This window comes from Camponotus vicinus, unplaced genomic scaffold (genome assembly GCF_025532165.1).
Source record: "Camponotus vicinus isolate PSW18456_S1 unplaced genomic scaffold, iyCamVici1.0 SCAF_11, whole genome shotgun sequence".
Taxonomy (NCBI): Eukaryota; Metazoa; Arthropoda; class Insecta; order Hymenoptera; family Formicidae; genus Camponotus; species Camponotus vicinus.
The window spans coordinates 7317881-7332282 of NW_028141947.1; the positions used below are offsets into that span (position 1 = coordinate 7317881).

The window sequence follows — 14402 nt, forward strand, 5'->3', positions numbered from 1 at the left end:
TCAATAATTGAGCATTGGTACATGTGCTCTGGGACACCTTGTATATAGAAAACAAGGTTTTTATGTAATTTAATTTATTTAATATTTATTAAATTACATATTTAATATAAACTGTATTTTAACATAAAGCGATACTATTAATATACATCTAATACATCAATATTTAATGCATAAATAGTTTTAAGACCTGGAAACAGTCAATACATATAGCCCGGTGTATTCCAGGACCTTTTTTTATGAACTGAATTAAATTAAGGCTCAATATGATTAATAAAATTAATGATGAACGGGTTAATTAAGAACCGAGCGCGAGGAATCGGTGCGCAAGTGTTTAATTATGAGAATGCGTGATTTGAATTATTCAATCCTTTATTTGAATCTATCGATATCAAAAACAATGGTGCAAAACATCCGCAACCTGACAAACAATACAACGTTCTTTACGATTGGAACCGGAATATAGCAGATTGCGGGAACATAAAATTTGTGATGATCTGCCGAAGGTCGACGTAGAGAATAAAGACGTTAACAAGCTGAAGAGGGTCCAATCATATGGAACCGAAACGTACAAATAAAGGATTGAATAATTCAAACCACGCATTATCATGTTTAAACACTTGCGCACCTATTCCTCGCTCTCGGCCCTTAAGTAGCCCGTTCTTCATTAATTTTATTAATAATATTGAGCCTTAATTTAATTCAGTTCATTAGAAAAAAAGGTCCTGGAATATACATCGGACTATATGTATTGACTGTTTCCAGGTCGGTCCTGAAACTACTTGGAAAATATCAAATAATATAAAATGATTATATCCAGGTCTAAAAAAGAATAAGAAATAACAGGCTAATTGAGAGTCGAGCGCGTGCAACTTATTTCATATGAATTGCTAAGAATAAACAAATATACATATATGTATATATAGTATTTAGTTTTCAATTTATTTATTAATTATAAAAAATTTGTAAAATATTACATATAGTTTACATATAGATTGCAACACAATATAAACGCAATTTTTAGAATTAATAACACTTTTACATATATCGAGTTAAAATAATAATTATTAGGATTCTGTCTATATGTTATACAATAAATATCTTATATATTTTGCATATTCTAAAATTAATATATCACATCCTTTTTAAATATTACTTAAACGAAAAACTTAGTTGAAAATGTTTAAATCGCGTTTTACAATTTTATATTTTTAATATTACTTTTTATTTAATATTTTAAAGCACTTTTATGATATATCGAGTAATATAAGTTATGTAATTCAATTTATTAATTATTTATTAAATCAATTATAAAAAAATTATAAAATAGCTAACATATAGATTGCAGCACAACATAAATGCATTTTTTAAATTATTAACGCTTTTACATATAATATATCGAGTTAAAATAATAATTGTTAGATTTCTGTCTATATATTATACAATATTTTATAATTTTTTTATAATTGATTTAATAAATTATTAATAAATTAAATTAAAATAAATTAAATATCGAGTAATGTAAGAGTTATGTAATTTAATTTATTAAATATTTATTAAATCAATTATAAAAAAATTATAAAATAGCTAACACATAGATAAAATAGCTAATATATAGATTACAAAACAATATAAAAGCAATTTTTATAATTAACGCTTTTACATATAATATATCGAGTAAAATAATAATTATTAGAATTTTGTTTATATATTATACAATAACTATCTTATATATATTGCATGTTCTAAAATTAATATATCACATCCTCTTTAATTGTTATCTAAACGAAAAATTCTAGTTAAAAATGTTTAAATCGCGTTTCAATTTTATATATATCTAATATTATTTTTTATTTCATATTTTGAAAAGTTTTTATAATTTTATACATTAGATTTTAATATTGCTTTGCAGTTTAATATTATTATATAGTTACATTAGAAAACGTTTTTAAAATCATAATGTATTTCTCTAAGAATCATGTCTTGTATATCGGTTGGACAAAATTTTTGTAAAGCTTTAGATTTATATGCAATTACGCATTCGTTTATACTAGGTATAGCTTTTCTACTGATGTAACTAGCAAAAATTGATTTAATATCCTCTCTGCATGTATCTTTATTTGTATCATCTGTTATTTCATCATCTGCCTTTAGCGATAATTTTGCTTTTTTTTTAAATTGATTATGAATTCAAGTTTTTATAACTACCGCACTTCGTTGACGTAAAACTTTATTCTGTGACTTAAATTTTTCTATACTTAGTAAAGATGGTAACTTTCTTTTAGCAATATCTTCACGATAAGCAGTCAGGCTTAAATTTTTCTCTTCCTCATTCCAGCGGCATCTTCTCGTTTTACCATAAGGAGATGCTGAAAATAATAAAATATGTAAAGAAATTAGAATATAAAATTTACTACAATTAGAATATAAATTACGAACAGTAGTAATAAAAATGTTTAAAAATTAAATTAAGAACATATATATTAATAACAATAATGCTAAAATAGAATGAAAACAACAAAAGTTAAATAAAAGATTATCATTACAATACTAATATTTATTTTCTATATAATTCTTTGTAAGATTTAAATGTAATGTATTATTACAAAGAAAAATGTATTACTTTACTTACTTGAGCGTTTCTTCTTTTTAGAATTGATAATAAATTTTTGTTGATTTTCTTTGTGTGTTGCTTTTGGACATTCATTATTATTATTCTTATCACATTCTTCACCTGTAAAATTCAACAACAAATATTTTATTCTTATTTATTTACAATGCTACAAAATAATTACTTTGAGTTACGAGGACCAAATGTCTTAAAAATTATTAATAATATAATATAAATTAATAAATTATATTATTTGCATTATATTATTAAACATTTTAATAATATAATAGAAATTATTTCTAATGAATTCTAGATTTAAAATGCACTGTATTATATATAGCATAGTATTAATTAGTATTTATATTATAAGATTACAGATTTTTTACAAAATATATATAAAAAACAAATTTTTTATGTGATATATTAAATTAAATATTTTATTAAATCAAATTTTCTAACATAAACTGCATGTTATTATAAAGTATTTTAACATTAAACTATGCGATTAATATGCATCAATGTTTAGTACATAAACATAAATTAATTATATATAATATTTGGAAATACTTTCATAGAAATTATACATCTTATAATTATACATTCAGTAATAAACATTATTTTATTAATAACAGAGTGCTTACCATCTGATTTATAATATTTGTAATCTTCATCAACATTATAATTCTCGTAATCAGAATCATCATCATACTTTGTGCGGTCAATGTACTCTACAGGACAGAAAATAAATTTATATCTTTAACCGTTTAGTAACAATTATAACAGCTTTTTCTTTTTCTATTTCATTAATATTTATTTTTATATCTATTTTAAAATATTTATTTTTTAATATTTAAAACTCCAATAAATATTAATAAATTTAGTATTGTATATGAAAACGGTTAATATCTATTATTTAATTACTTTTATAAATTAAATATTTTTTTACATATATGTATACATATATAAAATTAAGTGTCACTAAAATATTTATTTAATAAAGGATTAACTTAACATATATATTATTGAATATGTTCATCAACAAATCTTTTAAAATATATAAACATTACGTCCAATCAAACTGTTATTAAGCATGTGAAAGGTCAATTAAATTTAATATAAAAAAATTAATTTAAATAAAAATTAATTAAAAGATCTCTATATAAAATATACATTCAAAATAATTCCATAATTGTGATAAATAAATACAAAAAAACTGTACAAATTATATTTAAAAAAAAATAGCTTACCATATTCAGCATTTTCAGTTTCCTCTGATAAATCTAAATTATCCTCGTTATTAAAATTATGTAACATTTTCAAATTATTTATATTGTCTTTTTGTTTTATATTTCTTGAAGTATTTATTTGCAAATTCTCTTTATTCTCATCATGTATACCAAGTTCTTTTTCTAAAACTTTTGACATATCTAAAATATCAACCGCTGCTATAGACTGACGATATATTTCTTTATGAATTTTCTCATGATGTCCCATAAAACTTGCAAAACGATCTATTTTATTTTCTGGCAAATTTAAACTCGCACATGTTGTTGCAATGTGCTTTCGTAGAATAGTACCACGTAATGTTTTTGCACGTTTAGCACCACATTCATGAGCAAATTGACGCAATAACATACAAGCTCTGAGATACTTATGACGTTTGTTATGATATCCGGGAATTCCGAATACATATGGATTTTTAAAAGAAACACCTGCATTCTTTCGGAATTTTAAAATAACTTTTAAGCTTTTACGCATTTCAAAATCTAATAATAATGGAACAAATCTTGTGAGTTTCCCACGAATAATGACGCGTCTGTACTTTGCCGCAGTTTCTTTGTCTTCTGGATGTAATTTTCGATACTGCTCATCAATTTTCTCAGATTTTTTAAGATCACTTATTAATAATCGTTCTGTTTCACCTGCTCTCCGACGATTAAATATTTGAATGTAAATAAGAGTAGTTTTCGCTAAAGTTAACCAAGCTTTATATGTAAATTTATGTTGTAATATCTTATATGATTTTTCGCGTAAATTTGTTATATATTGATTCAATTTAGCAATATCAGTTTTCAATGGTAGTATCACTTTTTCATTACGCTTTTTTGCAATCCGACTTTCTAGTACAACTTTATTTACAGTACAGCCATAATCTTCTTCAAGAAGAGACAGAAAGTCATGAACATATTCTTTTTTTACTTTATCATGTTCTTTAATATATTCACTTTCTAAAATTTGACCTATCTTTTTTATACAAGTGCCAAGTGTGGAAGCAACAGTAGGAGCTCTGTATACATATGTTGTTTCATTTAAGCCAGCAACTATATTTACCGCTCTGATTGCTGAATCATAAAATTTTGGATCGTAAAGTGATGCAAAATCCGTAATTTCAGGATTAATTTCCTTCAAAGCAATTAAAAACGAGCTAGAAGTCTGAGATGAGCTCTTATCATATCATGTTGATGTTGTAAACTATATTTTTTGCACATTTTATTAGCATATTTAATAATAACGGAATCGTATCTAATTAGTCTTACTATATTATCTTCCCTCATTATTGGTAAAACATATTCTCGTAATTGTTGGCAAGCATCTTTATGAATTCGACCAACTATTTTACGTGCTAAAGCTAATGTTGATTTTACAGTTTGTTCTTCTTGTTTCTTGTTTTGATTACAAATTTTATAGTGATGTCTAAGGCTATTTTTAGCAAAAAAACCTTTACATTTGATACATGGTGCAAAGTCTGTAGCATCACGTTTTAATTTCTTTTGTGGTCGTCTACATGTTATTAAATTTCCAGTATTGAATTGTGGATCTACATTATATAGAAAATTTCCTTTTCTTCTTAAAGAATCTATCAATTTTTTACGCTCTGCATTACCCTTTGGCAGAAATCTAAACTTTTTTACTTCCTCCTCATCTTTATGTACATTTTCTAAATGTCGAGCTATTTTTGTTTGCATCTTGTTACAAAAGAAACAAAAATTTGTTTTACCTTGACCTTTAGGACCTTGCGATTTTTCAACATACAAATAAGCATCATCGCAAGCAGAAAATCCTTGTACGTTAAGTTTTAAAGATGTATCAGAAGAAGTGTCTATTATTGTGTTATTCTTGGAAGATTTATAAAAAGTACTATTACTATTTGAAGTTGATGCTGAATTATTGTTATTAATTTCTGCAGTTTCTGTACCATTTGAACTATCACTATCATTTGGTTCATAATCTGTCAAATCATTTATCGTATTACTTATCATATCAGTAGCTTCTTTTCCGATGTCATTTTTCAACTCTTCTGTAAAATTAAAATTAAATTAATATTAAATAAATATAATTAGAAATAAAAAAAAATCTGAATACAATCTAAAACTTACCAACATCTAAATTTATAAGAGGTAAAGAGCTTTCTTTTGATCCTGAATTTATAATCTTATTAGATTGCTGTTCAATATAATTGGGTGATAATACATTATCGGTTGTATTCAGACAATTAAAATTTGTATTAATATTTTCATTTATGTTTGAAACTGAATCATTGTTAAACTGTTCATTCAGTGATGATCATATATATCATTATTCGCAGTAGTTAGAGTAAAATCTATATTGTTATCTTTTATCGTTAAGTTTTCATTATTTATTATGTTTAAAGTGGAATTGTTATAAGCTGAATTTACATTTATATAATCATTAAAACTTTCATATGAGTCTAAATTAATAGAATCTTGTGTCAAATTTATTTCTTGCATTTGAGAAAGGAAGTTATCATCATTTCTCATATTGCTGTGCATATTACATAGCGTAGAATCTACAAGTAGAGTATCACAAGTACTATTGAATCTAATTATATCTATTTCTTGTGAAGAATGTGTCTGATCTGTATGTTCGGTGTAAACTGATCTGTATGTACTGTCTTTAGTGCGAAAATTTTCAATAAGTGAAATATTCTTAAGTTGCACCTTAGGTAGATCATTATTTAAATTTTGCTTTATATTTGTGAGCATTTTAATATCATCTGAAACATATATATACATATATATAATATAAAACTTGAAAAAATTATAGTTAAAGATTACAATAGAATTGGAAATAAAGGAAGTATTTATATACTCAAAGTAATAAACACAATGTAATTAATAAACGATCAAGTAAATCATGGTCTAAGTAATTCTACATTAATTTTACATTACCATTTATCGCTAGAAGATTTGCAACATATCTCCCTGTTGAGTATCGAACAATACAAGTATCATTATTTGTTTGTTCAACTTTCTTAGTTTGACACACATCATATACACTATTGAAAAATTTAATTAATGCAAACATTTCAATATAATGCAAATATTTTAAACCAAATAGAAACAGTTTTACACTTTTATTTCATTATAATAGATAAATCTTATTATAATAGGTTATAGCACTCCCGCGCTTTATAGATTTATACTGTCGTCAGAACTGAAAATATTAACCTAAGACTACATAGATGCATTGAGTTGCGACAACGCATGCGGCAGAATGTGTGAACTAATCAGAGTGGCTTACAATAGGTTTCTGATTGGTCCTTGCCTCATGCGTTCTCAAAATTCCTGGAAAAGACTATTATATATATATAAAGACCTGAAATAATCATAATTTACAATACAATTTTAAATATCTTCTAGTAAACCATATACATAATAATGTATATTGTAAAAAGCAATATACAATAGAATATATAACAAATTAATGCTATAAAAAATAGGTCCTGGAAAACACCATATATATGAAGTATATATATAAAGACCTGGAAATAATCGTAATATCTAAAATTTAAAATATCTTATAGTAAACTGTATACATAATAATGTATACTGTAGGAAACAATCTACAATAGAATATATAATAAATTAAAGCGATAAAAAAAAAAAGGTCCCGGAAAACACCCTATGACATATATATATATATATATATATATATATATATATATATACACAGTATATATTTTATTAATATATTACATATTAATATATTTTGTGTTATAATATATATATATATATATATATATATATATATATATATATTAAGATATGTAATAAGATGAGTTCCTATTTGATTTAGTTTGTTTGTTTGATATTTTGAGTTTATTATTAATATGTAATAATTTTAGAAACGCAATATATTTTTGAAGTCCTCATGTATATGTTGATGAGAGTTAGAATAAAAAATTTCTAAGAATGTTTTGTTTCGTATATAGTATATTAAATTACGTTTTGTGTTATTATAATATATATATATATATATATATATATATATATATATATATATTATATATAGATCGTAATAAGACGAAACTAAGAATTATATATAATATGTATATTTTCTGAAAAAATCAAAATATTTAATATATAAATTCATAATTATACTGAAAGTTTTCTTTATTATTTTATTTTATTATATTTAATGACAGATGTCCAAAATGGATATCCTATGGATGTCCATTTTATGTCCATGGATGGGCGACCGTAAAATGGACATAAAATGGACGTCCACAGGATGTCCTGTGCTATCTGGAATTTTATTGTATACCTATAAAATTAAAATTTTACATACAGGACATATTTTGGGCATTCCATGGATGTCCGCTTATGAAAATTGGAACGTCTTATGTACGTTCAATTGAGGTCCATCAAATGTTCACTGGACGTCCAATATGGACATCCTACGGACGTCCAGCGGATTTGCAAACGTACCTTGAATGGACGTCCATCGGATGTTCAAATGTCCACAAACGTACGTTCGATGGACGTCCAGTGGATGTCCGTGTGCTATCTGGGTTATCTGAAATAAAAAAACCAAATATTTTCTATTAGTAGATGCGTATAGCTCGTGATTGAACGAAGGATTTGAAAAAAAATTGAAATTTGAATTTTTGACAGAGTTTGAAACAAAACGTTACGATTTTCGGTAAAAATTGGGCCATGTATTGGCTTGTAAAATGAGTTGTGGTCAAAGAAAAATAAAATCCTTCGTTCAATCACAAGTCAATCTTATCTAGAAGAAGTGTGCAAAATTTCAACAAGATCGGTGCATTAGTTTTTGAGAAATCGTGCCTACCGACTTCAAAAATACAGTTTTGAGAAAAACGCATTTAAAGTTTTAAGTACGATTAAAACAGAGAAAAATTTTTTTTTTTCAACTTACATGGAATCGTCGATTCCAGCCCCATAAAGTAAAGATCCTGCTGCAGCTGCAATGTCTAAGACATCCTTTTGCTTTTGCCTGCGACGAATTCTCGCCTCTTGAGTCCAAGCCTCAGCTCTTTTCTCGGCAATGAGTATGCAATGTGCATCTTCGTTTCGCGCATACTCATGGCTATTTCGGCCAAGTTTGATATCCATACCATGCAAAAAAGTTAATAGAGCTGAGATCCCTTGGTTAAAAGTGCAGGCAGCGATAAATGCAGAAATTTCAACTATTTTTGAACCAGCAGGAAGTGTTTTTGGAGTGAATTTCCAAATGAGCTGATTCAGACTCTCATTATTGTTTTGCGTGAAGCCACCAACACACCGCTCTAAAAGCACATCCTTACTAAGCTCTTCATAAATGGGCTTGATAGCTGATAAAACATCATTCGGCAATGGAACATAATCGTGCTTGAATGATGACAGAGCATTTGTAGCCGAAGCACGCTGCCAAGCACACCATGAGTCAGCGCCGCTCGGACACTTTTCGTGCTGTGGTTTTTGATCCGTTGAGCTATAATGGAAGTAAGTTGCCCATATAGCGTCCTTCATTTTTTCCACTGAATCACAATTCCTTCTTATAGCTAGTCCGTAATAAACTGTTAATTTGTCGATAAGTTTAGCTGTAAGCTTGCCTTTGCCAGAAAGAGTTTTTTTTCTAATCGTTTTTCCTTTAATTTTTTTTTCTTCGACAGTTTTTTTTACTAAATCGCGTAAACGGGTGCCCATTCTTTTTTGCACGAGTCCTAGCATTCTTTTTTATTTACTTTAAAAGTTTCACCACATAAGGTTTGGAGCCTACAACTCCGGAATATGTTTTGGAGTCCCCGTCTCCAATATAATAAGCATATCGTAGGCCGTATTTTTCTAACGAGCGTTGAAACATAGCAACGATTGACGAAACTTCCATATTACCAGCTGCTCCTTCGTGATTAGCACTGCATTCTTTTTTTTCCAAATGATCATTATGCCACTCTTCAAATTCTGCCGTATTTAGTTTTGTCTGCCAAGTCTCACATACTTTACAGTATGAGCTTTTCACAAATACATCCAAAACTTTTCCAGAATAATAGCCAATCAACGTAGCCACACCATATAATGATGAAAACCCACGCTTTTTCCAAGTGCCATCGCCTGATACAGTGACATCTGTTGTATCTTCAACACCGTTTTCCTTGCACGTTAAATTTTTTTCTTCTTTAGCAGCTAAAGAGAAAAGTTTCTCGGCAACCGTCTTTACGCATGTATGTATTTTACTAATATAAAAATTATACGTTGATTGATTTAAGAAAGAACAACTTATATCCATTAAGCCACAAAATTTGTTACATCCGGCAAGACCTAAACTTAATATTCGCATAATAAAAATGAATCTGCGATTTATTTCATACATGAGACCTATTTTTTGACTCGATAAAATATATCTAGGCTCACATTTTTCACAATCCACCATAATTTTAAAACCAAGACCGACTTTTGCACATTGTTTAAATTCAACTTTTCCATCACACACTTTTTTCTCTCCATTTTCATTTATAACATTAGAGCACTTCACAAAAGTAGAAAGTGTTGAAAAAACTAAAAAAAATCTATGAATGCATACTGAAGAGTAGCGTCCTCCGGCACGTCTATCTCATCTTGATTTTTCAGTTTTTTTGCCGATGTGCTGGTGAAAGATGCATCATCAATCTCTGGTGTTTTAGGATTGAATGACTGTCTTTTTTTTCTCGGCCTATCTTTTCGTATACCCGTCGTTTCATCTTCTCTCGTCACTTTATGCGGATGCATTTTACAAACAGAAAAGTAAAAAATCACAGCGCAAACGTATAACCACACGGCTCAACAAACAACAGAAAACTAACCTTACCTACTACTTCTCTCTGTTCGTACAATAAACCTCTCCAAGATGTACACAAAAGACGACCCATAAGGATTAGAGAAAGAGAGAGAGACAACTAATCAGCTGCCGCCACACGCCTGCGTCATGCCGGTCCGTCGAGCCAAATGGGGGAATTTCAAAAATTTCTATCTCCTAGAGTTTTACTCCGATTGACTTGAAACTTTGGGAAAATATTCTTGAGATGTTGTACTATTATATAAAAAATTATTGAAAAAATCGATTTTTTGAAGTTTCAAAACCCATGTAACCCCTTAATACTAGACAGAAAAGAACTTCACTAGTGCACTCACCAAGTGGTGTATAACTGGAAAATAGGGACCGGAAGTGCAAAGTTCAACCGCTGCGCAGTTGGTCTACGGGCTTTGGGGGAAATGCGCGTCGGGTAAAACCGTATCTACTCGGCACCCCCCTTTCGATTCTAAGACTAAAAATGGGATTGGGCTGCGCAGAAGTTTTTGGTTGTCCATTCTGGATGCGCGTTGGGGGATGGATTTCCGGTGGCCCTTATCTACCCTCTTGTAGTGCTGGAATGAATTAATTTATTATTATTGGAACAAAACATAGAACTAAGGAAGTATATTCGGTTGATAATAGCATATATTAAACTAGTATATGGCTATGAACAGCAAATGTGTCTAGCGAACTTATCTATTATACAGGGTTTGTCAAAAGTGTGGAAACCCCTAAATATCTCACAAACGGTGCATTTTAGAAAAAAATGTTTCAGGCAAAAGTTGTTTGGTTTCAAAGGGGCCATAAGACGGTACCATTGGTTTGACCTCGAAGAGTCATTTGAAGGTCACGTGAAGATCACTTCAATTTTTTTAAATGGAACACCCTATATATTTTTGCACACTCTTGTAACTTATCTCGAGAGCTTTCCAAAACACTATAATTAAGTACCTTTTCGTTAAGTACTTTTTGAGTTATGAGGCTTGAAATAATTTCTTAATTTTACATAAACCGTAAAATATCTTGTAAAATATTCATTTTTCGATTATCTTACCTTAATACTTTTACGTACAAAATAATGAGAGGAATCAATTGGTGTAAAGAAAACACATAGTTGTTTTGAAGAAAAAATATGTAATTTGCAATTAACAATTCCATATTTTTTCTTAAAAACAACTATGTGTTTTCTTTACACCAATTGATTCCTCTCATTATTTTGTACATAAAAGTATTAAGGTAAGATAATCGAAAAATGAATATTTTACAAGATATTTTACGGTTTATGTAAAATTAAGAAATTATTTCAAGCCTCATAACTCAAAAAGTACTTAACGAAAAGGTACTTAATTATAGTGTTTTGGAAAGTTCTCGAGATAAGCTACAAGAGTGTGCAAAAATATATAGGGTGTTCCATTTAAAAAAATTGAAGTTACCTTCACGTGACCTTCAAATGACTCTTCAAGGTCAAACCAATGGTACCGTCTTATGGCCCATTTGAAACCAAACAACTTTTGCCTGAAACATTTTTTTCTAAAATGCATCGTTTGTGAGATATTTAGGGGTTTCCACACTTTTGACAAACCCTGTATAATATATAAAATAAAATATCTATATATCTATGTATAGTAACTAAGTTGATTCCCCTAAATATAGACTCTATTAGGAATTAGTCCTTAGGTAATAAGTAATTATTATTGATAGATTTAAGATAGTTTTAAGTCTACACTGGGCCAAGTAATATAGAGGTCCAGGAAATAAGTCACTAAACTTAAATGTATAATTTTGTAATAATAGTTGAAGTTTTGTTACCTTGTTTTGTTGATAGTTATAAGGTAAATCTAATACCATGGAGCAGGTAATTGACATACAAGATCTTATGAATCGGTTAGTTAGGGATAACGTCACACCAGAGGAACTGATTGCCTGTGCTATATGCAACCTATATGCGGTTGAGAAGTGTTTTATGGCAGAGAATAGAATTGTTCTCAGAAATAATATCCGTGCTACTACTGCATATGTCAAGCTCCTGTATGACCATGGGCAACAGATGTGTCTGGCTCGAACGTATTTGATGCACCGTATCAAAGTATTAGAGGTGAGAGAACACGATCGTAACTTAGAGATCAGTGTACTTGAGGTCTGACTCCGCCTCCTGAAAATTTATCAACTCTTCGAAGTGACGTGAATATCGAGTCTCGGGATAGAAGTTACACCCACAATCAAGAGAGAGACAGTGACTCTAAGATGGAAATCATCCTTGACACAGGATGATTCAGGAAATAGACTTATCTAAGGCAGCACTTGAGGATATTAGTAGAAGAATCGAGGCTAAAAAGAACGTATTAATGGACATAGAGCAACGCATGGAAGATGCATCTAGCTTTCTCCTATCATCCATAGAGCAAGAAACGTCCATTATGGAATCGGAGCCTAAGGTAACCGATAGCTCTGGCAGGGTTGAGCGAACCCAGGATCGTGTAACATCCAATCGCCCTAGAGACGGGGGCGCTCGAATTACGTCCCCAAAATCTATAAATACTATGGCAATGTCACAAGGTAACGATGAAAACTTACTGTCTCAGGGAGCCCTCGGATCTCCCAGGGACCGGCACGGTGGTGCGCCCGACGCCGCCGGGTCGACCGCCTTAGGACGGAAATCCTGCGAGGACACTGTGGGAGTGGCCTCAGCCAGCGCCCCCACAGCACAAGCAGCTACTGCTGAGATCGATCCTATGGAGGTTGTGTCCTGTGTGCTCGAGGAAACCCTCGAGGAGGATGCCAGCAGGACATGCAGGTCCAAAAGAAAGGCACGCGTCTCACCGGGAGCCCCGTCTCCGAGTGAGGGCGAACAAGAACAGACTCCTGAAATAGAGAAGGAAAAGAAAATAGCTAAAGTTATACTAAAGAAGATTAAGGACAGGAAGAAAAAGATGTGTCTAGGCGCTGGGATGTCGGTTGATCTTACAGTGGATATATCTTCCGCTGAAGAAACGACAGAGAAGGATGAGGAACTTATGGAGGTTGAAAACTTGACAGTGAGAGTAGAGAGTGAGGAAGAGTCAACAACTTCGACGCAGAAATCAGGGATGAAACTAAGGAAAAGAAAGGTACTTTCTGGATTTGCAGACACAAGCGAGGAAGAAGAGGCGTCATTTTCCATGGAAGAAAGACTACAACAAAAGAAAGAAAAGAAGGAAAAGGGGAATAAGAAATCGTATAAAGAAAAGAAAGGGAACAAGAAGGCTCTGGATGAGGACCGCATAGATCTTACCGACGTAACAAGAGATGGAGAAAATGAGGTGGATGAGGAAGAAAAGAAGAAGAAAGAAATAGGAAGTGAAAGGAAATTTAGAGGTTAAAGGAAGGAAGCAAAGAATGAGTACGAGTATCAGGGGATGACGGTACAAGAGATTAAAGAACATGCTATTATGCTTCTGGATGATACGGATACAGCAAGGTTAAAAATTAAAAACCTACAAGGAGGCCTAAACGGAATACTGAAAGACAGGATAACCGGACTCAGGAGAGTTATCGAATGTTTGACGGACAATTTAGAAGAACGAGGTGACGTAACATATTATAAAACTAAAAACAGTGAATTAATGAACGAAAATAAACGACTTAAAAAAGAAGGTGAGAAATGGGAGCACGAAAAAGGACAAAAGGAAAGAGAGATAGAGAGTTTTAGGAACATGTATGAGGAAGCGGAAAACAAATATGT

The 14402-nt window shown here is 30.1% G+C and overlaps 1 long non-coding RNA gene and 1 pseudogene across 1 annotated transcript in view; one reads left to right on the forward strand and one right to left on the reverse strand.

Annotated features, from left to right (window-relative positions):
* LOC145961821 (uncharacterized) overlaps positions 1-14402 on the forward strand; it is a 210134-nt gene that overhangs the window by 179411 nt on the left and 16321 nt on the right. The gene's annotated exons all lie outside the window — the stretch shown is intronic.
* On the reverse strand, positions 8785-10189 carry LOC145961333 (uncharacterized; annotated as a pseudogene).